At 44.3% G+C, this 27,108-nt stretch overlaps 1 protein-coding gene across 4 annotated transcripts in view; it reads left to right on the top strand.

Annotated features, from left to right (window-relative positions):
- dpp6a (dipeptidyl-peptidase 6a) overlaps positions 1 to 27,108 on the top strand; it is an 810,473-nt gene that overhangs the window by 248,668 nt on the left and 534,697 nt on the right. The window lies entirely within an intron of this gene.

Here is a 27,108-nt window from a genome sequence, read left to right as displayed (position 1 = left end):
TGGTCTAACCAGTGTTTTAGGGAGCTGCAACATTATCTCCGGCTCTTGAACTCAATCCCCTGAGTAATGAAGGCCAGCATTCCATAAACCTTTGTAGCTACCCTATCACCCATGCCACCCAATTACATGTGACCCATCAACCTACCAACCCTTTTGTCTATGGAACACATGAGGAAACGAGAGTACCCGGAGGCAACATCCAGGCACAGGGAGAACATACAGTGACTGATTTGAATCAGGATCGCGAGTACAGAAGACCTGTAATTAAAATAGAAGTTGCTGGAAACACTAAGCATGTCCCGAAGAACCCGTGGAAAGGACCAATCATCGGAATTGTGCAAGAGAGAGAAAAAAAGTTATTTTCCAGTAGCAGAAAAAGTGTGGTGGAGGCGATGGGTAGAACGAAGGGAATATCTCTGACAGGGTGGGACCAAATGTGGTAATGTAGTAGGAGGAGTACAAGCCAGGATACATAATACTGCTTTGCCTCAGCAATGAGAGCTTACAGATCCATATAAAATCCATGACATAGGAGAGGAGTTAGGCCATTCTGCCTGCCGACTCTGCCCCACTATTTCATCATGGCTAATTACTACCTATTACTTTATCTTTCACTCCCCTATTCTCCTGTAACCCCGGTCTCCCTTCCTAATCAAGAATCTATCTGCTTCTACCTTAAGTACACCCAATGACTTAGCCTCTATGGTCGTCCGCAGCAATGAATTCACACACAAGGAGCTTAGATAAGGTCTTATAGTGGATTGTCAAACTGCAGGGCAAAGATATGGGGTGAGAAGGAAAAGATTTGAAAGGGGCAGAAGTGGCATCATTTTCATGCAGGGAGCAGTGGGTATTTATGCAAAGAGCTGGTGGTGGGAGGTGGGTACAATTACAATGTCTAAAACATTTTGGGATAGGAACATGGAAAAAGATTCCGAGGGACTAAATGCCGACAAATCAGACTAGCTTAGGTAAACATCTTGGTCAGCACTTTAAATTTAAATGTTAAATTTAGACATACAGGCCAAATACACCCAAATGACCTACAAACCCCATACGTTTTGGGAGGAAACCAGAGCACCCAGAAGAAGCCCATGCAAACAAGGGATCTCCTTACAGACAGTGGTGTATTCAAACACGGGTCGCTGGCAGTGTACCAACATTGCACTAACCGCTACGCTCACCGTGCATGGACAAGTTAGGCCGAACAGCTGTAAAACTCTGTGATTCTAATGTGTTGCAAATTGTAAGGCTGCATAATGTCCCGAACAAACCACACCATTCAAGTAAATGAGAAAAAAAACTGAGCCAAGAGAAAGGGCAGAAAGGAGCAGTCATGTTTCAGACAGCAAGGGAGAGCAGTCCATCTGAAGGAGGAGATATTGTGTAGAAGGAATATCGTGAAGCTGTTCCTCATGCTTGCATTGGGGCTCGTTGCGACAAGAGGCCACAGACAGAAATGTCAGAGTGGCAGTGAGAGAGACTTAAAGTAGGTGATAGCTGGAAAAATTGTAGTGTTATGGTGAAAGATTGCGGCATGCTTTTGTCCTGTAAGAGTAAGGGTAGAAACTGTAAGGGTTAAAAAGACCATGATGGGAGTTGTATCCAGGCCTCCAAACAATGGCCACAATGTGATACGCAAACTCCAGAGGGAGAAAGTGAAGGCAGGCAAAAAGGGCAATGTTACAATAGTCATGGGGATTTCAAAAGGCAGATTGATTGTTGCAGGATCGGAAGGGAGGGAATTTATCAAATGCCTTCAGGATGGTGTCTTTGAACAGCTCGTGGCTGTGCCAACCAGAGAAATAGCAAACCAAGATTGGGTATTGTGTGATGAACCAAAGGAGCTAAGGGTAAAGGAACCCTTAGGTTGTAGTGATCATTACATGGAAGAATTTGTCCTGCAGTTTGAGAAAGAGAAACTAAAATCAGATGCGTCCGTATGCCAGTGGAATAAAGGGGACTACAGAGGTGTGAGTGAGGAACTGACCAAAGTTGATGGGAAAGGCACACTAGCAGGGAGGACAGCAGAGCATCAATGGCTGGAGTTTCTGTGAGAAATGAGGAAAATGCAGGACAGGTATATTTGAAAAAGGAAGAAATATTTGAATGGAACAAATGACACAGCTGTGGCTGACTTGGGAAGTCAAAGCCAAGTAAAAGCAAAAGCCAGGGTATACAAGTAAGTGAAAATTAGTGGGAAGTGACATGACAGGGAAACTTTTAAAAGCTGACTCAAGGCAACTAAGAAGGTCATTAGGAAGGGAAAGATTAACTTTGAAAGGAAGTGATCAAAAAGGATATTCAAAACTTTTTAAAATACATTCAGAGTTAAAATAAAAAGGTGAGAGTAGATACAGGACCAATAGAAAATGACACTGGAAATATTGTAATGGGAGACAAGGAGATGTCAGAGGAACTGAATGAGTATTTTGCATCAGTCTTCACTGTGGAAGACATTAGCTGTGTGGCTAACTCAAGGCTGTGATAGTACAGATCTATCACCAATATATATAGTGTATATAGTTACAGTATACAGCAATTGGCTGAGAGCTAAGCCACGCCTACTGTCTGGGCCTTAAAGGGTTGTGTCCCTAGCCAGGTCGGATCATTCCGGACTAGTCGGCCACCTGTGAAGAGCTCCTGTCTTTTGCTAATAAAAGCCTTGGTTTGGATCAACAAGTCTTTGATTCTTTCGACGAGCTCTACAAAGGCAGCCATTTTTATTGCCGTTTTAGTGCATAGCCTGTGAGCTCATGGAGGAGAGAAGGGCCAACTGCACAGGCACGAGTGACATCAGCAGGATTTGGGTGTCCGGTTTGAAAAGGGAAGCTCCTTTCCACTTACTTTCATTGCTGTGTGAGGAGGCTGTGAGAGATTAGTTGATTCGGGTGTGTTCAGTTGAGACAATTGATTAGGGGGCTAGAAAGCAATTGAGTTAACAGGGTGAGAATGTTAGGGTGGGGTATGGATGTTGCAACTTTGTCTCTCAGTGACAGAGGAAAAGCTTTCTCCTCACAAGGTAAGGGTGGTAAGCTTTTAATTAATTGTGCTCATTGCAAGCATTAAGTTATGGAACCAGAAGTTAGGGCAGTCCAGTGTTCTGATTGCCGGATGTGGGAAAACTGGGACAGAACAACTGATCTTGACACCTGCAAGAGGTGCATCCATCTGCAGCTTCTTGGAGACTGAGTGAGGGAACTGGATGAACTCAGGAGCCTTTGGGAAACAGGTTGTGATAGGAGTTTTAGGGAGGCAGTCCTCCCCAGGGAGGAAGGCAGCTGGGTGACTGTCAGAAGAGAGCAGGGCAGCCCTGTGGCTGTTCCTGTTAACAATAAGTATACTGTTTGGGACACTGTTGGTGGGGATGACCTACCAGAGAAAAGTTGTAGTGGTTGAGTCTCTGGGACTGGTCATAGAAGGGAGGAGAGGAATGCAGTTATGATAGGGGATTTGATAGTTGGGGGACAGGCAAGAGAATCTGTGGGAGAGATTGATTATGCCGGGAGGGGTTTGTGGCCTCCCGGGAACCAGGTTCTGATATCTTGGATCATGTGTTCCTTATTCTCCGAAGGGAGGGTGAGCAACCACATGACGTAGTCCATGTAAGGACTAATGATGTGGGAAGGAAGGGTGTGGAGTTTAGGGAGTTGAAAGAAAGGACCTCCAGGTTTGCATTTTTAGGATTGCTACCTGTGCCACATGCTAGTGAAGTGAGAAACCCAAAGATAATTCAGCTTAGTATGTGGCTAAAGAGATGGTGCAGGAGGGAGAGGAACCAAAGTGTTAGAGCAGATAGCAAGGTGAAATACTATGGGAGTCCTGCAAGGGCTGCATATAAAGACTGGGTTATACAAGAAAGAAATGGTCTTGCATGCATTTATTTCAATGAGAGGTGTATTGCCAGTAAGGCAGATGAGCTTTGAGTGAGGATTGCAGCGATTAGTGAGACTTGGTTGCAGGGAGGGACAGCGTGTTCCAGGGTTCTGTTGCTTCAGATGGGGGTAGAGGACAAAAAAGGAAGAGATGTGGCATTGCTAGTCAGGGAAAATATCACAGCTGTGCATAGACAGGACAACACTGAGGACTCGTCTCCAGAGGCCATGTGGGTGGAGCTGAGGAATGGAAAGGGCATGAGTACGCTAATAGGGTAGTATTACAGACCACTCAATAGTCTGAGAGAATGAAGCAGCAAATCTGTAGTGAGACAGCAGACCAGTGTAAGAAACCAGAAGTAATGATGGTAGGAGATTTTAACTTTCCATACATAGACGGTAAAAGGACTGGATGGGTTGGAGTTTGTCGGATGTGTACAGGAAAGTTTTCTACCTCGATATGTAGAGGTACCAATAAGAAAAGATGCAATACTTGATCTTCTGAGGAACAAGATAGATCAGATGGCAAAAGTATGTGTAGGTGAGCATTTTGTGTCCAGTGACAATATCATTAGTTTCAAGTTAATAGGTCTGGTCCTTAAGTTGATGTTTTGAATTGGAGAAAAGCCAATTTTGAGGAAATGAGCAAGTCGATAGGAATGTTATTTTGTGGTAAGGATGAATCCAGCAGGTGGAAGGCCTTCAAGGATGAAATTTTGAGAATGCAGAGAAGGCATGTTCCTACCAGAAATAAGGGCAAAGTTAACCGATTATAGGGAACCTTGATTTTCAAGGGATATTGGAGAATTCGTTAAGAAAAGGAGGGAGCTACATATACTGTACAGGCAACAAGGAGCAAATGAGCTACTGGCAGAGTAGAGAAAATGTGAGAATGATTAAGGAAATTAGGAAGGCAAAAAGAAGGCATGAAGGTGCTTTGGGAGATAATGTGAAGGAAAATGCAAAGGGTTTCTACAAGTATATTAAAAGTAAAAGGATAGTAAGGGACAAAGTTGGAGCCAAAAAAAAATCGGTGGCAAACTGTGTGGAGCCTCGTAAAATGGGGGAGAACTTGAACAATTTTTTTGCATTGGTATTTATGCAGGAAGCTGGCAGAGTGAATAAAGATGGAAGGGAAACAAATAGAAGTGTCATGGAATATACGGAGTTTAAGGAGGAGGAGACAGTTGCTGCCTTGCAATGAATAAAGGTAGATAAATTCCCTGGACTGAATATGATATTCCCTTGCACCTTCAGGCTGAAATTGCAGAGCCTCTGGTGAATGTGTTCAATATGTCCTTAGTCACGTGGGGAAGTGCCAGGGGATTGGAGAGTATCTTGTGTTGTCCAACTGTTTAAGGGCTCCAAAAGTAAACCAGGCAATTATAGGCCAATCAGCCTGACATCAATAGTATGTAAATTATTTGAAGGATTTCTGAGAGATAAGGATATAGTTATTTGGACCATCATCAGCTGATGGACAGTCAGCATGGATTTGGTAGCCTCATGGTAGGTCATGTTTAACAAATCTTGTAGATTTTTGAAGTTACTAAGAAGTTTGATGGAAAGGCTGTTGATGTTGTTTATATGGACTTTAGTAAAGCCTTTGATAAGGTTCCACGAGAAGTTGGTTCAGAAGGTTGCGACACTAGGTATACAAGGAGGTCGCAAACTGGATTTGAAATTGACTTGGTAAAAGCAAATAGTGGTGGTGGATAATTGCTTCTCAGACTGGAGTTCTGTGTGGTAAGCCTCAGGGAGCTGTGTTGGACCATTATTGTTTGTTTTCTATATAAATGACCTAGATGACGTGGTGAACTGGGTCTGCAAGATTGCTGACGATACAAAGATAGGAGGTGTCGTGGACTGAGGAAGATTCTCAAAGCTTGAAGAGGGATCTGCACTAGCTAAGAAATTGGGCCAGTAAATGGCTGATAGAATTTAATGCAGATAATGGTGAGATGTTTCATTTTGGAAGAGTGAATCAGGGTAGGACATGCACAGTAAATGGTAGGCCATTAAAGAGTGCAAGGGAGCAAAGAAATATTGAGTAAATGTACATTGTTCCCTGAAGGTGGTGTTCCATGTGGACATGATTCTAAAGAAAGTGTTTGGCATCTTGGCCTTTATAAATTAAACTATTGAATATAGAAGTTGGGATTTTGAAGTTTTTCAAGTAATTGGTGAGGCCACACTTGGAATAGATGTGCAGTTCTGGTTTTCCAGCAGCAGGAAAGATTTCAATAAGATTGAAAGAGTGCAGAGAAGATTTACTAAGATGTTGCCAGACATCAGGAGTTGAGTTGCAGGGAAAGATTATAGGTTAGGACTATACTCCTTGGAAAGAAGAAGAAGAAGAATGAGGGGAGACTTGATAAAGGTCTATAAGATTGAGGACTATAAGACAGTAGATGTGAGTAGGATGTTTCCACTTTGATTGGGGGAGATAAATAGGAGAGGTCATGGCGTTAGGCTGAAAGGAGAGTGGTTTAAGGGGAGCATAAAGTTTTACACTCAGTATGGTAGGAGCTGTCATCTGATGTAGCGAATGCAGATTCAATCTTGAGTTTTAAAAATGGATAAATGCATGGATAGGAGATGTCTGAAGGGTTATGGAATGAGAGAGGTCAGTGGGACTAACTAGTTGTTTTAGTTGGCACTGACCAGAAAGGTTGAATGGCCTGTTTTTCTGTGCTGTAACATTCTATGATCTCATTGAAGATAACTGAGTGCAGTCATGATCACAACAGAAGGTGCTTGGGAAGGCTGAATGGTTTAAGGGTAGATAAGTCTCCTGGAGCAGATGGAATGCACCCTCAGGTTCTGAAAAAAAAAATTAGCTGTAGTGATTGTGGAGGCATTGGTAATGATCTTCCAAGAATTAATAGATTCTGACATGGTTCCTGAAGACCGGAAAATTTCAAAGGTTGCTCTGCTATTTTAAAAAGGGAGGGAGGGAGGCTGCAGAAAGAAAATTGTAAACCTGTTAGCCTAACATTGGTGGTTGGGAAGTTGTTGGAGTCCATTATCAAGGATGAGTCTCCAGAGTGCCTGGATGTGCATGACAAGGTAAGCCAAAGTCAGCATGGTTTGGGATCGGATCAGATATTATTTATTGTCATGTAATAAAACAGAAGCAAAATTGCCTGTACTCTGCCAGGAGGCAAAGATTTGCCATTATCATTGCCCGATGCCTTTTAAAGTCCGAGTAAGAGAAGCGAGAGTCCCCTCAGAGTTGCTGATTTTCCATGGATTTGTCTCCACACTCCTGCAGCAGCACAAGTTCACTTCAAAACATTGGCAACCCAAGCCCAGATCCAAACCTCTAGCCAAGGCCCGACTTCTCTTGTTCTTAAGAAGCCCAGAATTACTCCTTCAGACTACGGTCAGCAGCAAATGTGTTCAGGAATATGTTTTTTCTGGGCTGACAGCACTCAATAATGCATTTACGATGGTCACTAGTGCAATAGAATTTTTGTTTGCACTACACAGCACTGAATATTTATCCTTTTATTACCTTTTTTCCCTTGTTGCATTTTATTTGTATAATTTGTACTTGTCTAGTTTACAGCCTGTGTAGCTGCAGCAAGGAAGAATTTCTTTGCATCTGTACATTGTTCAGATGTATGTGCCAATAAACTCAACATCATTTATTCAGAAAACCTGTCCGTTTAAAGGCTTCAGGGAATAAAACACAGAAGTCTGCAAATGCTGTGATTGTAGTAAAAACAGATGCTGGAAGAACTCAGCAGGTCTCAGTGTCCACAGGGGGTAAAGATATACTCCTGACATTTCAGGCATGAGGTTGCATCTTGTGGAAGGGCTCACCTCAGGCCTGTACTGTTCTGCAGTGTTCAACGTTCTATCGCTGTGTTCTTATTAAAAAACTACAGGGAACTGAGCTTACAAATGGATACACAACCTCTCAGCAGACTGTCCTTGTCGAGAAGGTGAAACGAGAAGATGTTTGCACTCAAATCGTTCTTCAATTTCTGTCGCACCTTGCAATGCAGGCGGCAGGCTTGATTGACATCGAGATCGTTCAATCGTATGCACTCTCTCCAGGGCTTGCATTCTGATTGTACATGGCTTACAATCATGATGTCTGGGATATTCAAAGCAGGAAATGAAGTGAAGAAAAACTGTCAGATGGAAGCTGGTAGACATATGCAAAATCAAATCGAGTCCTTTGGAGCTTTAGATGAGTCTAATGTCATGGGGATCTGAAAGAGCTGAAGGACACGATCAGATCAGCTATAGTTACATTGAATGTTGTAATATTTGAAGACCATTTCTTCAGATCTTGTGTTCAATCAGGAATGAACATGCAGCTCATTAACAATAGTGGTGAGGTGGCTTGGATAGCTAAATTGCTGCAGGTTTCTATACCAGTCGGAAAAACATTGGAAATAGATTTCAGATGTATTGTTAAATAACATCACACAATCCTGAGATTTTTTTCCTGCTGGTGATGCAGAATTATCACTTAGTAGCAATGCATTAAAAAGCGACTCAACTGTACACATTTAAACAAAGAGAAAATAACCAATAAAGTGCAAACGTAATAGACCTTTAAGTTTCTGACTTGTTGTTGAGCCTGATGGAGGGGTTGCAGCTGTTCCTGTACCTGGCGGTGAGAGTCTTGTGCCACCTCAACCTCTTTCCTGATGGCAACAGTAACCACAGCTTGTGCTGGGTGGTGTGGATCCTTGAAATAAATGATCAGTATGAAATATTATAATCATATAACAATTGCAGCATGGAAACGAGCCACTTTGGCCTTTCTAGTCGGCACTGAACTAAGTCCTCTCCTCCAGTCTCACCTACTTGCACCCTGCCCATAACCCTCCATTCCCTTCCCATCTATCTATTCAATGTTTACTTAAATGACAAAATGGACCCTGCAGCTACTACTTCTCCCGGAAGCTCATTCCACTCAGCCACCACTCTCTGAGTGAAGAAGTTCCCCCTCCTGTTACTTCTAATCTTTTGCCCCTTAACTCTTAATCTCTCCAACTCTCAAGGGAAAAAGCCTATCCACATCAACTCTATCCCCCTCATAATCTTAAGTACCTCTATCAAATACCCCCCTCAACCTTCTATGCTCCAAGGAATAAAGACCTAATCTGCTCAATCTTTGTAATCTAGATTATGAAACCCAGGTAACATCTTCGTAAATCTTCTCTGCATTCTCTCTACCTTGTTGATATCCTTCCTATAAATTCAGTGACCAGAACTGCACACAGTATTCCAAGTTTGGCCTTGCCAAAGCCTTGAACAGTCTCAACATCACTTCCCAGCTCCTGTATTCTATGCTTTTATTTATAAAGGCCAACATACTAAAAGCCGCCTTTACCACCCACATGAGATTCCACCTTCAGGGAACGATACACCATTATTCCTGGATCTTTCTGCTCCATTGCATTCCTCAATTCCCTCCCATTTACTACGTACGTCCTGTTTTGATTATTCCTAACAAAATGAAGCACTTCACACTTCTCAGCATTAAACTCCATCAGCCATCTTTCAGCCCACTCTTCTAAGCAGGCCAAATCCCTCTGCAATCCTTGAAAACCTTCATTATCCATAATTCCACCTATTTTAGTACCATCTGCATATTTACTAATCCAATTTATCATCCTATCATCCAGATCATTAATGTACATGACAAACAGCAATGGACCCAATACAGATCCCTGAGGCAACCTGCTTGTTACCGGCCTCCAGCCTGACAAACAGTTATCCACTATGACTCTCTGGCACCTCCTTTCCAGCTGCTTTTGAATCCATTTGACTATCTCAAAATTAATACCTAACAACTTAATCTTCCACGTGAAACCTTACCAGAGGCCTTAATGTAATCCATATTGACAACATCTCCTGCTCTACCCTTATCACCATTCCTAGTCAACTCTTCAAAAACAAGATTGGTCAAACATGACCTTCCGCACGCAAATCAGCGTTGAATGTTCCTGATCAGACCCTGTCTCTCCAGATACTTATATGTACGCTATCTCTAAGAACGCTTTCTATTAATTTACCTACCACAGATGTCAAACTTGCAGGCCTATAATTGCTAGGCTTCCTCCTTGAACCCTTTTTAAACAAAGGAACTGCATGTGCAATATACCCATCTCTAATGACATTTGAAAAATCACTGTCAGAGCTTCTGCTATTTCCACATTAACTTCTCTCAGTGCTGGGGAAAATCCTGTTGCGATCTGGAGACTTATCCACCTTTATATGCTTCAAAAGCTCTAGTACTTCCTTTCTTAATCACAATAGTCTCCTTAATTATCCTCTTTGCTTCCTTTACCCTACAATCTTGAAGATAAGAAATTGTTCAAGATATCCCCCATGTCTTTTGAGCAAGGATCACTCCTAAATATTTTGTCTGAGATGCTCTTAAAATTGTATTTTCTGTGACTGAAATACACCCTCCCATTCAATAGCCACTGTGGGAGATGGAGGCAGGTAGGTGTTGCTTTCACATCATCCTGCAGTGAGCTCATGAAGGACAGAAATCTCCCTTCTGAGCAGAAGGTCTCTTGCTTTTGCTTTTCAGTGGAAATTCACTTGCGTAGCCCAGGGAATGCTGGCAGGGCTTGCATTTTCTGCCAATCCATAACAACTTTTGGTGGGTTGTCTTCATGAAGAGTTGTGTGTTTTTTTTTACTGTGTTAAAAAGACACTGAAATACTGGAGGAACACAGCCAGTCTCTCAGTGTCCATGGGAGGTAAAGATATATTACTGGTGTTTTGAGGTTTTTCTCTTCAAGGTACGAGCAAAAGGCAGGCATCTTGATGAAAGGTGAGAGAAAGAATGGGAGGATGAGGAGGAGTCCAGACAACAAAAGGTGTTAATTGGATATGGTAAAAGTGAGAATTGATTTTGGCTCTGAAAGGTCATGGGAAAAGGGGAGAGACAGACAGACAGAAGGCACTTTCAAGCAGGCAAAACACCTGTCTGTAAAGGTGGAGGTACTTAGCCCTAAAGATGTACCTTTCTGTAAATGCCGTGGCCGGCACTGATTCCACCCCTTCTCAGGAAAGGATAATTGGTGGAATGCTGGCATTCCGCTGCCTGACATGAATGTACAGCCACTGCAAGTGGCTGGTTAGGGGAGGGCTGATGATGCTGTCAGCCCATGACCCATCTCCCCCCACACCCCTCTCCCTCCATGACCCCCTCAAGGCAGGGGGACTGGGGACCATCGGGAGCCATCAGAGGACAGCCGGTGCAGGCTGCGACAGCCTCAACCAGGCTGCTTTGGACTTCAGGGCAGCTCTCTGCAGCTCAAAACGTGGCAGAGCAATGGCCCCTCGATAGGAATGTAGCACTGGAGCAGCCTGTTTAGGGCTGCAGTCTGAAAGGTAAGTTTAAAGTTTTCAATCCACTCTTGTAGCCAGCCTCCAGGCCTAGAGATGAATGGTGGGAGGGGAGTGGACGGGGGATGCGTGGGGGGGGTGGGGGGAATAGGAGTGGAAGGGAGAAGAGGGAGATGGATGGGGTGGATTGGTGGGAGACAGGGAAGGTGGACGGGAGATGTACGGACAACTAGAGGGAAGGACATGAGGAGAAGAAGAGGAGGGTTCCTAATGGAAATGGGAAAAGTTGATTTTAATGCCATCCAGTTTGAGGGTGCCCAGATGAAAGATGAGGTGTTGTTCCTCCAATTTTTAGGTGGCCTCAGTCTGTCAGTGCACGAGACCATGGGCAGACGAGTCAGCAAGGGAATGGGATAGGGAATTGAAATGGGTGGTCGGTGGGAGATCCATTAAATTGCAGTGGACAGAGCCAAGGTGCTCAGTGAAGCAATGTTCCAGTCTGTGCCCAGTCTTCGATGTAAAGGAGACCACACTGGGAGCACAGGATGCAGTGGACAATACCTGCGTATTCACAAGTAAAATGTTTCTTCACTTGGAAGAGCTGTTTGGGATCCTGAATGGTGATGAGGGAGGTGGTGTAGGTACAGGTGGAGCATCTCCAGGAGTGTACAAGGGAGTCACAGTGAGCAGTCCCTGCAGAAGGAAGATAGGGGTGGGATCATGTAGTTCTCACTGTGCTGTTCAGTGGGGAGTTCTCGAACTTCGACCCAAAGACAATCAAGAACCAGCAATATGTTTCCAAGTCAGGAGAGCGTGCAACTTGAAAGGCAACCTGCAGCTGGTAAAATCTGTATAATATTTCATCCTCCAAGCTAGCCTGGATTAGTTCCAAGATGTATTGTAAGTGGAATGTAATCGACAAAGTAGCAGGCTGCACATCAACTGAGCAGCATCCAGTTGTGAAAAATGACTCCAACAGAGATTGTTTTCACTGGGGAAACTAGAACCAAGACATGATCTAATCGAGGCTTCTGAAGTGCTGAGGAGTATGGATGATGCAGATGTAAGCAAGCCATTGAACTTGAACCGTAAGCAATGAACTGGAGGAGTAATTTGTTAAGGGTAACAACTCTGGCACAAGGATGAAATGAATCTACCTGCCCCACAGAAGAGTGGGTGTTCAAATGAAGTCCCAAACAAAGGACTTGTGTGGAATTAAATATGGACATCGGGCAACAGCATTGCAAAGAGAACAAGTGTTATCCTTCTATCTGAGATCTACCCTCTTCTCCCATCACTTCTGAGCTCTTTTCTCCCCTCCCACTATTACTTCTTACCTGTTGGTCTGTGCTCCTTCCCCTTCCTCCCTCCTGCCCACACCTCCCACCATTTATTCATGCATCTGCCAGATTTTTCTTGTGTATGACAAAGGGCCCAGGCCTGAGATGTTGGTTACCTTTTACTTCCTATGGATGTCGTGTTACCTACCAAGTTTCTCCATCTTATTTGTGTATTGCACCACAACCTCCGCATCAACTTTCTTGTTCAAACAAGTTCGAGTGTTTAGCTGTGGGCTATTGCTTGAATTATCAAATAAAACAATTATTAGAGACTCTATTATTGTGTAAGTAATTTTAAAATAATTAACCTTTTGTCCTCTGGGAGACCATATTGAGGTGTTTAGAGAGGAAGTGGACAATCAATCTAGCTAAATATTTCAGGATGGTTGGGCTTGTAAATTGTGGAAGGATTAAACTAATTGCTCTCTAGCTGATGTGCTGAATGCACACTTACTAAATACAGTAAAAACTCCTGTTATCTGGAGTTCAAGCAACCGGCATAAAAGAATTTGCAGAAAATAAATAGGTAAAAAATATGAAAGATTAAAATTGGCATGTCTCGTAGTTAGGTCACCAATCCATGCAACACACAATCTCAAGCAACCAGAAAATTCATTTATCTGGCATCTACCAATCCCCATAGGAGACAGATACCAGGGGTTTTACTGCTGGGACCATTGTTGCTTGTCATCTAGATCTGGATGATAATGTGGTAAATTTGATTAGCAAGTTTGCAGATGATACTGTTATGGGTTATATCAATGTGGTTATGGATAAATATGCTTTTAAAAGAGATAGATTGTGGGGGTTCAATGTCGGTTATACTTCACAAACAGTAACACTTCACAAAAGACATCACATTTAAAATGCAAGAGCTTTGCTGAAGCTAGACGTTGAGGCCCGGTTGAATTTGTAGAAGCAATGAAATGTTGATCTATTGTGTATGGACAATAAAGTCCAGGCTCAGGGATACTGATAAGATCTTTCAAAGATAGGGTTTGGAGCCCTGTAAGAAGTCGTATGGTTTTTACAACCAGAGAGGAAAAACAGACATGATTTCTCTAGAGGGGGGAGAGGGGGCAGTTGAGGCTGAACCATGGCAAGCTGGCAGGTTTGTTGAAAGACCGTTTGAGATTTCTGAGTTCAGCCTGTTCAAAGCCCTTGTAAGAGGAAATGTCTGGCTGGAGTGTTTCTGCTGAAATGAGGGAAACAAGTGGAACTTGGTGGTGACCTGGAAGAAGAGGTTATCATTTGGAAAACCCTTGATGGGGCAAGTTTCTTCAGCAAGACACTGAAGTGGCTGATCAGAGGAATTCAGTTTGTGTCCAACGAGCAGCAAATTTCTCACTGAAACCAACAAGAACCTTCCTGAGCAGTAACCATTTAACTTTAAGCATCAGAACCTGGTGACAATTCATAAATGTTAAATTCTGTGCACAGTATAAGTATTGCCTGAAACCAGTGAACTTGGAAAAGTGAATGATTGGACAGTAAAACAGAACTTTCCTGAACATGTACACACGACACACACATGCACTTAGAATTAGAAGGGGGTTAAGTTAGGTTAGTTAAGTTAATAGTAATAAGTTGAAGTTTGATCCTGTTTTCATGTTTAAAGATGATTAAAAGCAACTTTGTTTAAGTAACCATTTGTCTTGGTGAATATCTATTGCTGCTGGGTTCTGGGGTCCTCTGGGCTCATAACAGTATTAAGATTTGAGGTGTTGTGGACACCGAGGAAGGTTTTCAAAGCTTGCAGAAGGATCTGCACCAGCTGGAAAAATAGGATGAAAAATGGCAGATGGAATTTAATGCAGACAAGAATGAAATGTTCCTTTTTGGAAGGACAAACAAAGAAAGGACATGCACAGTAAATGAGAGAGCACTGAGGAGTGACGGCATACAGCTACATAATACCCTGAAAGTGGTTCATGGGTGGATAGGGTTGTAAAGAGGGCTTTTGGCATATCGGCCTTCATAAATCAAAGTATTGCGAACTGTAGTTGGGATGTTATGCTAAAGTTGTATAAGACATTGGTGAGGCCAAATTTGGAGTTTATTTAGTGCAGTTTTGGTCATCTAACTGTAGGAAAGCTATCAACAAGATAGAAAGAAGCCAGAGAAGATTGACTAGGATGTTGTCTGGACTTCAGGAAGGGAGTAACAGGGAAAGGTTAAACAAGTTAGGACTTTATTCCCTGGAACCTAGAAAAATGAGTGGAGATTTGATAGAGGTATTTAAAATTATGAGGTAAATGGAGATGGGCTTTTTCCACAGAAGATAAGTAAAATACAAACAAGAAGACGTGGGTTAAGAGTGAAAAGGAAAAAGTTTAGGGGGAACTTCTTTACACAGAGAGTGGAGGAGGTGTGGAACGAGCTTCCAGCTGAAGTGGTGAATGGGGTTCAATTTTAACATTTAAGATTTCGGATAGGTACATGGATGGGAAGAGTATGGAGGGCTATGGACTAAGTGCAGGTCAGGGGACGAGGCAAAAAAAGTTGTTCGGCACAGACTAGAAGGGCTGAAGAGGCTTTTCTCTGTGCAGTAATATTCAATGGTATGCCCAGATGAAACCCAAACTTATTTCACTGAATAAGGGCTTCAGCATTTTACTGATCCACGGGTAAAAATTCTGAACTACGGTGAGGATTTCATTTAATCTCATTTGAGCACAGTGGCTGCCCTCATCAGAAAACATTTTGCTGGTCTTTTTCAGAGAGAGAAAATTTGTTTTAGCAGAGAAACCAGCCCTTCAGTCAAACTTGTCCATGCCAAACAAGATAGTATTTGGCCAATATCTCTCAGATCTTTCCAATCCATGAACCTGCTCAAATGCCTTTTAACTGTGGCTTCCTTGGGGAGCTTGCTCTTCACATTTACCTGTGGGGGTTGGGGGGGGGAGGGTGAAAGAGGAATGTGTGTCTCAGGCCCCTTTTAATTCTTTCATGTCTCCTCTTGCATCTTTTAAATTTTCTTGTGCTGGGATAAAGACTATAACAATTTATCTGTTCTTCTTCTGGTTGGTGACCGGACATGTCTATTTACTGCTCCTTTTTGGACATGGCAGTAACCCAGCTGGTGAGCTAAACCAGGGACAGAGGAGTATCATATGGTGAACTATTTGACACTATTGCATCCATTTATTCTTCAAAAACCCGGCGTGGGCTACACCATCAGTTGATCAAATTTGATTTCAAATTTTCTCAATGCTTTTGTTCACCCCAATGACATTTTAAAATTAGAAATGATCTGGTGTTAGTGAAGCATTTATTTATTTTTTATGGAACATTTAAACTGACTATCATGTTACACTAAAATCCAATTTGTATCTGTATGTACAGAAAGAGATGTCACATCAATTGAGCATGTTTCTTTCTCAAAATCAAATGGGTATAAAATCACTATTTCCAATATTTCATTGAATCCTGCTGGAATTGAACATTATTGCTGAGTTGAAACAAAAATAATAGCAGAGAAATGTTTCAGTCCTCAGTTTAAACCAGTCTTATCAAGTCCTTGTGCATTGAAATTACTGAAGTTTCTTGAACTCAATCTTTTCTTAACAACATCTCCCCGTGCCCTATAATGGATCTAAAGCACTGAGTTTCTTAACTAATTTTTTTTTGTATGATGTTGAATTTGTCAAACCAGCTGGGTTACTGCCATGTCCAAAAAGGAGCAGTAAATAGACATGTCCGGTCACCAACCAGAAGAAGAACAGATAAATTGTTATAGTCTGATCAATTGGCTTCCTATTCTAATTGCCTCTTACAATCCTAATAAGATGGTACATTGCCGGTAAAGGCTGTGAGGCAACATATTGGGTAATTTACTAGATTAATACCTGGAGCTCTGAGTAATTGATCTGGGAATGTGAATTTGAATCCTTCTGTGATGACTGGGTATTAAATAAATTCAGAATTCATCAATAAGGGGACATTCAGCTGAACCAATCTACATCGCTATTTTTCTCCAGAGAAAAATCTCGCTTTGTGCCAATTTGCAATACACAGACGTGTTGGAGAAACTCCGCAGGCCACGCACCTTCCTATGAAGTAAAAGGTAACCAATGTTTTGAACATGAGCCCTTCATCAGGAATTTCCTCATCTGATTCCTGATGTATGTATAAAGTGGAATATATCTTTCTATAGTAAAACTCTAATTAAGCTTGGTGCTTCAAGTTCATTATCATCTGATTACATGTACAACCAAATAAACAAAATTTTGCCAGATCACTATGTACACAAATACACAGGGCATGATAATCTCAGGAAGCAGACTCAACAAAGAGGCCTCTGGATGGACGTGAACACGCAAAAGGATAAAGATCATGTGCAGGCACCAGAAATGCTCATCACTGAGGATGTGCTCCTCATTGTTGCACCATTTTCTGCTTGGTAAATGGTATTTGTGTTGGGCGGTTCCAACAACAGTTAGAAGCGCATCCTTGCAGTGAGCTTTATCGAGGTTAATTGAAAAATCTGCCCTCCTAGTGGATTCCTCACCTGTTGCTCAGCCGTGCATTCATCTGCGATATTTCCTCCCCTGGTTATTAACCTCTCCTGTTAAAGCAGGAAACGTGCGATTGATGCTGCCTTTGTCAGCAGAGAAGGGAATTTGAAGAGATCCCTGCAAAGAGCTAATTAATTCTTCTCACTTTTGGGAACTTTGAAAGTTGATTTGCATGTCCTTGCCCCCTTTCCCCCCACCACAGTTGCCCATTTTTTGTGACCATAGCTTGATGGCTGCAATTTGTGACGATCCATGTTAATGATAATAATAATGGGTGGATTGTCCAGCACATATTATAATGTACATATGCACCAAAATTCTTTCTTGTAATTAAAAAAAAACTACAATGGTATGCATTGCATTAAATTAGAAGAGATAGAGGAATAAATATTCACAGTTATCACAATGCAAATAAGAAGCAGTGGAAAAGGAATAACCTGGGTTCGCTGCTCTGTCGCAATGCCTGGTGTTGGTTGACAAGAGCAAGGACTTTTCTCTTGAATGACAAAGGATGAGAGGTGACTTAATAGAGGTAAATGATATTGAGGAAAAAGGCAGCAACTTTTTCCCGGGTCAGCGGTGGAAAATACCAGCGGATATTTATTTCAGGCTAGTAGAGGAACATTCAGGGGAGATGTCAGAGGTAAGTGGTGGTGGCTGGAATGTATTGCCGGGGGTGATGGTGGAAGCTGCTACAATAGGAATGTTCAAAAGATTCTTGGATAGGAACCTAGATGTCAGAAAAATAGATGGTGTGAGGTAAATTGGTGTGGGGTAGGTTTCCGTAGGTGAACACAATGTTGAGAGCTGAAGGACCCCGACACTGTGCTGTAATGGTCTACGTTCCGTGATGTGCAAAGGAGAAAAACAAGAAGAGAATGCTTTTGTTCATGATGGATTGTCTGACACACCTTCCTCTGGTTTCATTCTTCCGTGTGATCTCAAGATTTCCTTCACGATGTGGTTGACTCCCTTCGGGTCCAATCGCACCATCATGTACTCAAAGCAAATAGGCAGGGCAGATCATGAGGGAATGGTAATGTTGAAAGGAAGCATGTATACGATAGATTCTCACGTGAAGGAGGAAAAGGGGTGCGGTGATTTTTTTCAGGGCAACTCCCTGCATCAGCGTCCAATTTACACCTGTAAGTTGGAGGAACAACACCTAATGTTGGGCATTCTCCAACTGGATGGCATTAGCATCCACTTCTCAGCTTTCTGCTAACCTGCTCCCTATTCTCCCCCTCTTCCCCATCCCTCTGTCTTCAACCCTCCAGCTCTCCATCCCCTTTCCTCTCCGTTCACAGAGCCCTCCCCCCTCCCTTTGTTTGCAGGTGTGCCTTGCCTTCTCCACTTCCTCATCATTTTGTTTGGGTGCTTGATGAAGGGCTCAAGCCCGAAATGTTGGCCCTGTATCTTTGCTGTATAATGTACGCTGTTTGACCTGCTGAGTTTCTCCAGCATTGCGTCAGGACTAGGGCGAGGAGGAGGCATGTTAGCCGGTGTAGGGGGAAGAGGGGGTGATAGGCGACAGGTCCAACTTGATAATGAGGAGGATGATGGACGGATTAAGCCAAAGATGGAAAGGGAAAGAGGGAGAGCGATGGTGATTTGTGAAAGTGGCAAAATTCAGTGCTCATAAGTTGTAAATTGTTGATCTGCTTTGCATTTGACCTCCTCATGGCTGGTCAGTGAGGGCATGAGAATTCTAAAGCATGAACTTATTGTGCTAAATGGCCTTTCTTCTGAGCGGCATGAATTGTATAATGTTAACTATCATCAAATAGTGCATTACTTCTGCATTTTGAGCAATGCCTCGAAGAAGCTAGAGAACACAGGAAGTATACACAATCAGAACAAGTCATGAAATTCGGTGTTTTGTGGCAGCGTATTAGTACAAACGTTCATATTATAACCATCTAACAACATTATTATTAAAGTAAAAATAATACTGCACACAAAGTCAGGCAGTGTGTTTGATTCATTGATTATTCATGAATCTGATGGCAGCGGGGAAGGAGCTGTCGTTGAGTGTTCGTCTTTGGATTCCTGTACCTTTATCCAGATGGTAGCAGAGTGAAGAGGGCATGGCTTTTTTGGTGAGGGTCTTTGAGGATAGACGCTGCTTTTTTAAGACACTGCCTCATGTAGATGTCCTTGATGGAGTGAAGTCTAGTGCTTTGGTCACAGGCCGAGTTAACAACTCCCTGGAGTTTATTCTTGTCCTGAGAGTTGGCGTCTCCCTACCAGGCAGTGATCCAGCCAGAATACTCTCCACAGTACACCCGTAGACGTTTACGAGAGTCTTCAGTGACATACCAAATCTCCTCAGACACCTCACAAATGATAGCTGCTGGCAAGCTTTCTTCCTCCGAGATATTGACACCCAGAAGTTTGAAGTTCTTGACCTTCTCCACTTCTGAGCTCTCAATAAAGATTGGGTCATGTTCCCCTGACTTCCTCCTGAAGTCCACAATCATCTCAGTTTTGTTGACGTTGAGCGCAAGGTTGTTGTCATTACACCATTCAATGAGCTGATCTATCTTCTCCCCCCCCGTATGCTTCCTCATTGCCATTTGTGATTCTGCCGACAACTGTGGTGTCATCGGCAAACTTGTAGGTAGGATTGGAATTGTGCCTGGCCACACAGTCATGGGTATGGAGTAGTGGGCTAAGCACACATTCTTGGGATGCGGCTCTATTGATAATCAGTGAGAAGGAGACATTGTTTCTAATTTGTACTGACTGTCATCTTCTGATGAGAAAGTCAAAGATCCAGTTGCAGAATGGGGAACAGAAACCTAGAGTTTGTAGTTTCTTGACCAGCACTGAGGGCCGAGCTGTAGTCTATGAAGAACAGCCTTGTGTATGAATTACTGTTTTTGAGGTGATCCAAGACTGAGTGGAGAACCAGTGATATTGCATCTGCTGTGGACCAATTGTGATGATGGGTGAATTGAGGTGGGTCCAGACCTGCGGTTAGGTACATGTTAATTCTGGCCATGCCTCTCAAAAGCATCTCTTCACAGTAGAAGTTAGTGCTACTGGGCCGTCATCGTTGAGGTAGGTCCCTCTGCCCTTCTTGCGTGCTAAGATGATTGGTGCCCTTTTGAACCTCTGACTGCAGCAATGAGAGGTTGAAAATGTCCGTGAACATTCTAGCTAGTTGGTTGGCACAGATTTTCAGTACCCTGCCAGGTATGGCGTCAGGGCCCAATGCTTTGAGGGTTTACCCCCTTGAATGATCTGACATTACTCTCAGAAATCGATATCACAAGGTCCTCAGCCCTTTCAGGAATTCCAGTAGGCACCGTCTGGTTCTTCTCGAAACAGGCATAGGTGTTCACCTCATCAGGTAGTGAAGCATCATATCGAGGGTGTTCGGCCTCGCTTTGTAGGTGTAATGGCCTGAACTCTTTGCCAAAGTTAATGTGCATCTCTCTCTGCCTCTAACGTCCTCCAGAATTCCCACTTTGTTTCCCCAGGTCATGCCTGGACTTGTAAAGATCCCAATCCCCGGCCTTAAACACCCTTGTTCTTGCCCTCAGCTGATTGAGAATCCTCTGATTCATCCATGGCTTCTGGTTGGGGAAATACCCTGTATTTGTGCTTGGCACACACTCAACTACACGGGTCTTGTTGAAGTCGGTGACACTTGTTGAATATGGATGAGGTTTTGAACATGTTCCAGTCCACCGATTCAAAGCAGTCCTGCAGACACTGGTGGCAAATCAGAAAATCTGCTGAGACTGGGTTTCAGTGCAGGGCACAGAAGTTTGGGGTAAATTCGATAGGTCATGCAGCATCTGTAGGAAGTAAAAAGGCTGAAGAGCGAACGTGAATAGGAGGCGCATTGCAAGCCAACCTCACTGACTCAATGTGTGAGCGAGGGGGTCTGCCCTGTGCTCCCAGTCCTGCTCAGCTCCACCCAACTCTCAATGATGGGGGTAGTGGGGAGCGAAGGTGTGTGGAATTTCCCCATTCTACTTCGTTGGATGATACTTTGAAGCCCTCCACCGCAGTAGTTCGCAAATCCATCCTGATGATCCCACTGGCCTCCAAAATCATTCACGTGTACGGGGTGTGTCCTTAAGCAGGGCAAGTAGAAGGCAGGGAGGGATCGATGGCAAGTGCCTCTCTTGTATAGTACAGAGGTCACTTCATTGATTGCGATTCCCATTAAACTCAACCAGCTGGGTTAAATACAGCAATGACTTGAGTCACTGGAGACATTGAGACAGGTGGTGTATTCTGTGGAGTTCAGTGAAGGTCAGGAACAAAGCAGTTGTAAAATGAGACTGTTTAATTTTGACTGCCAAAGCAGTTCTTGTTTTACATGGAATGCTCAGACAGGCTGCAGAGATGATTGCTCAAAGGACCAATTTGATAAAGCTGTTATAAGTCACAGGGGAAAGGGACGTCAGCAACCTTGAACTAGAAAAGGGTCACTAACAGAGCTCGTGCATGCCTGTGTGACTATTTTAAAATCCCGTGACCGCGGGGTCTGGCACAAAATGGCGACGCCTCTGATTGGCAGCGGCCATAGTGGGTTGCGGACTCCGGGGAAGTGGAGGACTGGTGCAGGGCACCAGAAAATGTGGAGACAACCCCGTTTGAGAAGGAGATGCAGAGGAGGCAACCCACTGGATGGTGACCTTGGAGAAGGATCTATGAGGGGGATTTGAGGCTAAAGCACAACCAGGAAGCAGACAGCTGGTGACTCGAGGTGAGGAATTCAGGCAGTCAGCAGGCTGCTGGCGACTGCTGTCAAAGGACTCGCACCAGACCGCGGACTGCTGGAGACTGGTCTGGCCGAAGGATTCTAGGTACCGGAACTGGGATGCGAATAGGCTTCCTTTTCGTGTCAGAGGTGTGCATCTGCAGCCCGGGTCACTGATGGTTCAGACTGGAGGCTGTGTGGCTGCGGGAGCCCTGGAGACAAAGCCACGGATATTCAGTGGCCCTTGGGGGGTATCTAAAGTTGCTCTGAGAGTGCATCCACCCTGAGTGAAGTCCTTCTTCCTAGGACACCATATGACATTAGAAACTAACTCCTCCTGGAACTGAAGCAATGCCAGAGTTGGTTCAATCACTTTCAGGAGCGTATTCTGGAACAAAACTTGCTCTGCTGCACGGAAGTGGTTTCGAGCACTGGACTTTGGTTTAAAAAAAAAGTGGCAGTGAAGCAATGCTTTGCACGCATCTTCCCAATGGATCTTCTCCTTCCACGCTCCATGCTACCATTACCCTGCCCTGACTCATTTACCATCACTACCCCTCTCCTGCAGCTGATCTCTCGCTCTCTCTCTCGCTCTCTCTCTCGCTCTCTCTCTCGCGCTCTCTCTCACACTCGCTCTCGCTCTCGCGCTCTCTCTGTGTCTGTCGCTGGGGTTAAGCAAGAAAGTCAGCAGAAGCTGGGCCAACTGCAATGCCCAGGAGCGCTGGAGAAACTTGGCAGGGTAATCGACATTTCAGGGCTGCTTTCTTTGTTGGGTATCAGCAAAGCAGGCAGGCAGCTAAATAAAAATGTGGTGGGTTTCTCTCACTGCCCCCCGCCCCCCCCCCCCTCCATAATTCCCATTGCTCTGAAGCTCTACCATTATGGAGCACCAAAATTCACTTCCTCAGACGTGTACACTTGTTAGCTTGTGCTCGTCCTCCTGCCTCTTCTCTCCACCACACCCCAATTTTTTATTCAGGTGCCTGCTGGTTTTTGCTAATACCTTACAAAGGGTCCAGGCCCTTTCTCTAGCATATGTGTGCATTGCACTCTCTTTTTAACTGCAATGTTGCACTGTCTTACTAGTTGTACTAAGTACGAGACGTGTCCTGGTCAGCTCGCAAAGCAACGTCTTGCATGGCATTTTTAGAGACATGTGTCCAGAGGACCCCCAAAATCAGCAGCGATAGATATGCACCGCAAAACAGGATTACTTAAGCAAGAGTAGTTTTTAATGATATTTGAACAAGAAAACACAATTAAACTTTAATTTATTACTTAATCTATTTCTTCTTTGGCTTGGCTTCGCGGACGAAGATTTATGGAGGGGGTAAAAAGTCCACGTCAGCTGCAGGCTCGTTTGTGGCTGACAAGTCCGATGCGGGACAGGCAGACACGATTGCAGCGGTTGCAGGGGAAAATTGGTTGGTTGGGGTTGGGTGTTGGGTTTTTCCTCCTTTGCCTTTTGTCAGTGAGGTGGGCTCTGCGGTCTTCTTCAAAGGAGGTTGCTGCCCGCCAAACTGTGAGGCGCCAAGATGCACGGTTTGAGGCGTTATCAGCCCACTGGCGGTGGTCAATGTGGCAGGCACCAAGAGATTTCTTTAGGCAGTCCTTGTACCTTTTCTTTGGTGCACCTCTGTCACGGTGGCCAGTGGAGAGCTCGCCATATAACACGATCTTGGGAAGGCGATGGTCCTCCATTCTGGAGACGTGACCCATCCAGCGCAGCTGGATCTTCAGCAGCGTGGACTCGATGCTGTCGACCTCTGCCATCTCGAGTACCTCGACGTTAGGGGTGTGAGCGCTCCAATGGATGTTGAGGATGGAGCGGAGACAACGCTGGTGGAAGCGTTCTAGGAGCCGTAGGTGGTGCCGGTAGAGGACCCATGATTCGGAGCCGAACAGGAGTGTGGGTATGACAACGGCTCTGTATACGCTTATCTTTGTGAGGTTTTTCAGTTGGTTGTTTTTCCAGACTCTTTTGTGTAGTCTTCCAAAGGCGCTATTTGCCTTGGCGAGTCTGTTGTCTATCTCATTGTCGATCCTTGCATCTGATGAAATGGTGCAGCCGAGATAGGTAAACTGGTTGACCGTTTTGAGTTTTGTGTGCCCGATGGAGATGTGGGGGGGCTGGTAGTCATGGTGGGGAGCTGGCTGATGGAGGACCTCAGTTTTCTTCAGGCTGACTTCCAGGCCAAACATTTTGGCAGTTTCCGCAAAGCAGGACGTCAAGCGCTGAAGAGCTGGCTCTGAATGGGCAACTAAAGCGGCATCATCTGCAAAGAGTAGTTCACGGACAAGTTTCTCTTGTGTCTTGGTGTGAGCTTGCAGGCGCCTCAGATTGAAGAGACTGCCATCCGTGCGGTACCGGATGTAAACAGCGTCTTCATTGTTGGGGTCTTTCATGGCTTGGTTCAGCATCATGCTGAAGAAGATTGAAAAGAGGGTTGGTGCGAGAACACAGCCTTGCTTCACGCCATTGTTAATGGAGAAGGGTTCAGAGAGCTCATTGCTGTATCTGACCCGACCTTGTTGGTTTTCGTGCAGTTGGATAATCATGTTGAGGAACTTTGGGGGACATCCGATGCGCTCTAGTATTTGCCAAAGCCCTTTCCTGCTCACGGTGTCGAAGGCTTTGGTGAGGTCAACAAAGGTGATGTAGAGTCCTTTGTTTTGTTCTCTACACTTTTCTTGGAGCTGTCTGAGGGCAAAGACCATGTCAGTGGTTCCTCTGTTAGCGCGAAAGCCGCACTGTGATTCTGGGAGAATATTCTCAGCGACACTAGGTATTATTCTATTTAGTAGAATCCTAGCGAAGATTTTGCCTGCAATGGAGAGCAACGTGATTCCCCTGTAGTTTGAGCAGTCTGATTTCTCGCCTTTGTTTTTGTACAGGGTGATGATGGTGGCATCACGAAGATCCTGAGGCAGTTACAACCTACCTAACCTACTTAATCCCCCCTCTAATACTAAGTGCAGGTGTGTGTAATGTATATTTAAGATTGGAAGAATTCTTTGGATCACAGTCCAATCTCACTGGTTGCAGGCAATTCTTGTACTGTGCACAGAAGTTAGGATTAACAAAGTTTACCAGGCAAATGGTTACCACTCAGGAGCGTTCTTGCTGGTTTTCAGAGAGAGATTCCTTTTCCAGGACATCCGCAACTGATTTTTTTCTCAATCAGTCTTGCCGACGAAACTTGCCCCCTTCATGGTTCTCCAGATGATCCTCTTTCTTTCAGGTCACCTTTCACACCGCCAATCTCCTCCTTCCAAAGTTTGCCAGCTTGTCCTTCTGGAATGGATTTCTCTCTTCTCTCTCTGTTTCACTCCTTTCCTCTCTGAGAGCAAAACTCTTCTCCTCTGCCTGCAAAGATCACATGCTCTCCAAGGCAACCTGCTGTCGATACTTTGTTGCATTCTGCAAAAGTCCTGCAAACATTCTAAAATGTGTGTGTGCAAGCTGCTCTAGCAATTCCTCCCAAACCACCTCTAAATACTCTGTCACATGTGACAGTAAACAAACCTTGTCCTTGGTTCACATTGATATTAACATGCTCATGGTTAACATTAATATTAACATTACTCCTTTGCTTATGGAACTTCCTGGAATGGGGATGAGGAGGAGTGGAAAGGTGAGGGGTGAAGATTCAGGTTGTCCTCCTGGCTCCACATCAACGTTGCTTTGGCGATATGGTTTTAGAAGTTGTGGAAAACACCAGAAATTATTGCCCATCCATTAATGATCTTGAGAGGTGAGGGTGAACCACCTTGTTGAACATTGCATTTCTACTGGTGAAGGTCCTCCAAGAGGGCTGTTCTATGTGGGGAGTGCATGTCAAAGCTGCATGAAGAATAATATTGTGGTTCCACCTTCTGCTTTTTTTCATTGCCGGCATTGGGGATGAAGACTGCAGGTTTGGGAGGTGCTGTCTGAGTAACCTTGGCAAGTAATTGAAATGCATTAATGGTGCCTAACTGCCAAGGACGATGAATGTTTAGGGTGGTGGAGGAATGCCATCACGTGCAACAAACAATCTGCTGCAGGAGCTTGGTGAGTTTAGATGCAAGCAAAATAGAGTGTGATGCATATGAGGGGGGGAGATGGTAGGTTTTCATGGGTCAGCACAAAATAGTGGGCTGAAGGGCCTGTACTGTGCTTTAATGTCCTATGCATCAGTGAGAAAAGGAATTGCCAAGATATCCCTTCGCCATCAATTCTTTATCCCACTGATGCGCTCAACCACTTGAGTTCCTTCAGTAGTACAACTCAAATGTCTGCAGACTCGATGCTGGAGACCCTCAGCAGGTCAAGCAGTATACTTTATATAGTGAAGTCTAAAGTTTTGGGCTTGTCCACTTCATCCTTAAGTTTGTTGCTCCAAATTGCAGCATCTACAGTCTCTTGTGTGTGTCCTTGTTATTGCGGATATGCTGTGTACTAACTGATGAAGACTTTTCTGATTCTTTTTGGAGCTACGTGCATCAGGGGCCGTTCTACTGCAGTGCTGTGCAACCGCTTCCTGAGTCGTTTTCACCAACACTGTGGCCAGGAGGAGACGGTGTATGTTCCACGCTTATTTTGAGTGCGAGAGGTTGAAACCCCTCTTCACCTACCTAAAGGGTTTGCTCCTCAAGTTCTGGCTGCACTTCAGCCCCACGCTCCTGATTTACGGTTACCTGGTGCGGAGGGGAGCCGGGCACTCAAACAATTTCCTTGTGGGGTTGTTGCTGAGCCTGGCCAAACTGGCCCTTCATGAATTGAGGCGGCAGGCAGTCAAGGGCTCAAGGCAAGTTAACTGCTGGCCCATCTTTGCGTCCGGGCCCATGAGTCGATAGAGTGGGAGCATGCGGTATCTGAGGGATCGGTGTCCGAATTCTGGGAACAGTGGGCCTTCCAGGGGATCAAGTGTGTTGTCGAATGTAACAATATGATTTTAATTTGAAAATGTAAATTGTATGTAACAGAGGGGCAGTATTGATTTACCGTCTGGCAGAAATTGTTTTTTCCTCTTAATATAAGCAGTTTATTAGATGTAGTTGTGTGTATCGTTTGTGTTTTGTCATGTTGTTTGTTGAAATAAATGTTACATTTTTTTTTAAAAAGGGGGGCCTTTCTGTCACGTGCCCCTCAGATGGTGGAGAATCTGTGGGAAGTCGAGGAGCCTTTACAGCTCCAGCAGTTGGGACTGGGCTTCGAATCCCACGCTGTCTGTACATTCTCCTTGTGCCTGCGTGGGTTTTCCCCAGGGCTCTAGTTTCCTCCCACCATTAGAAATGTACCAGGGGTGTAGGTTAATTGGGTGTAAATTGGGCCGCACGGGCTC

Source organism: Narcine bancroftii, chromosome 1, assembly GCF_036971445.1.
Source record: "Narcine bancroftii isolate sNarBan1 chromosome 1, sNarBan1.hap1, whole genome shotgun sequence".
In the NCBI taxonomy this organism is placed as follows: domain Eukaryota; kingdom Metazoa; phylum Chordata; class Chondrichthyes; order Torpediniformes; family Narcinidae; genus Narcine; species Narcine bancroftii.
Note: the sequence above shows the minus strand (reverse complement) of the source record. Positions and strands in the feature narration are given on the sequence as shown.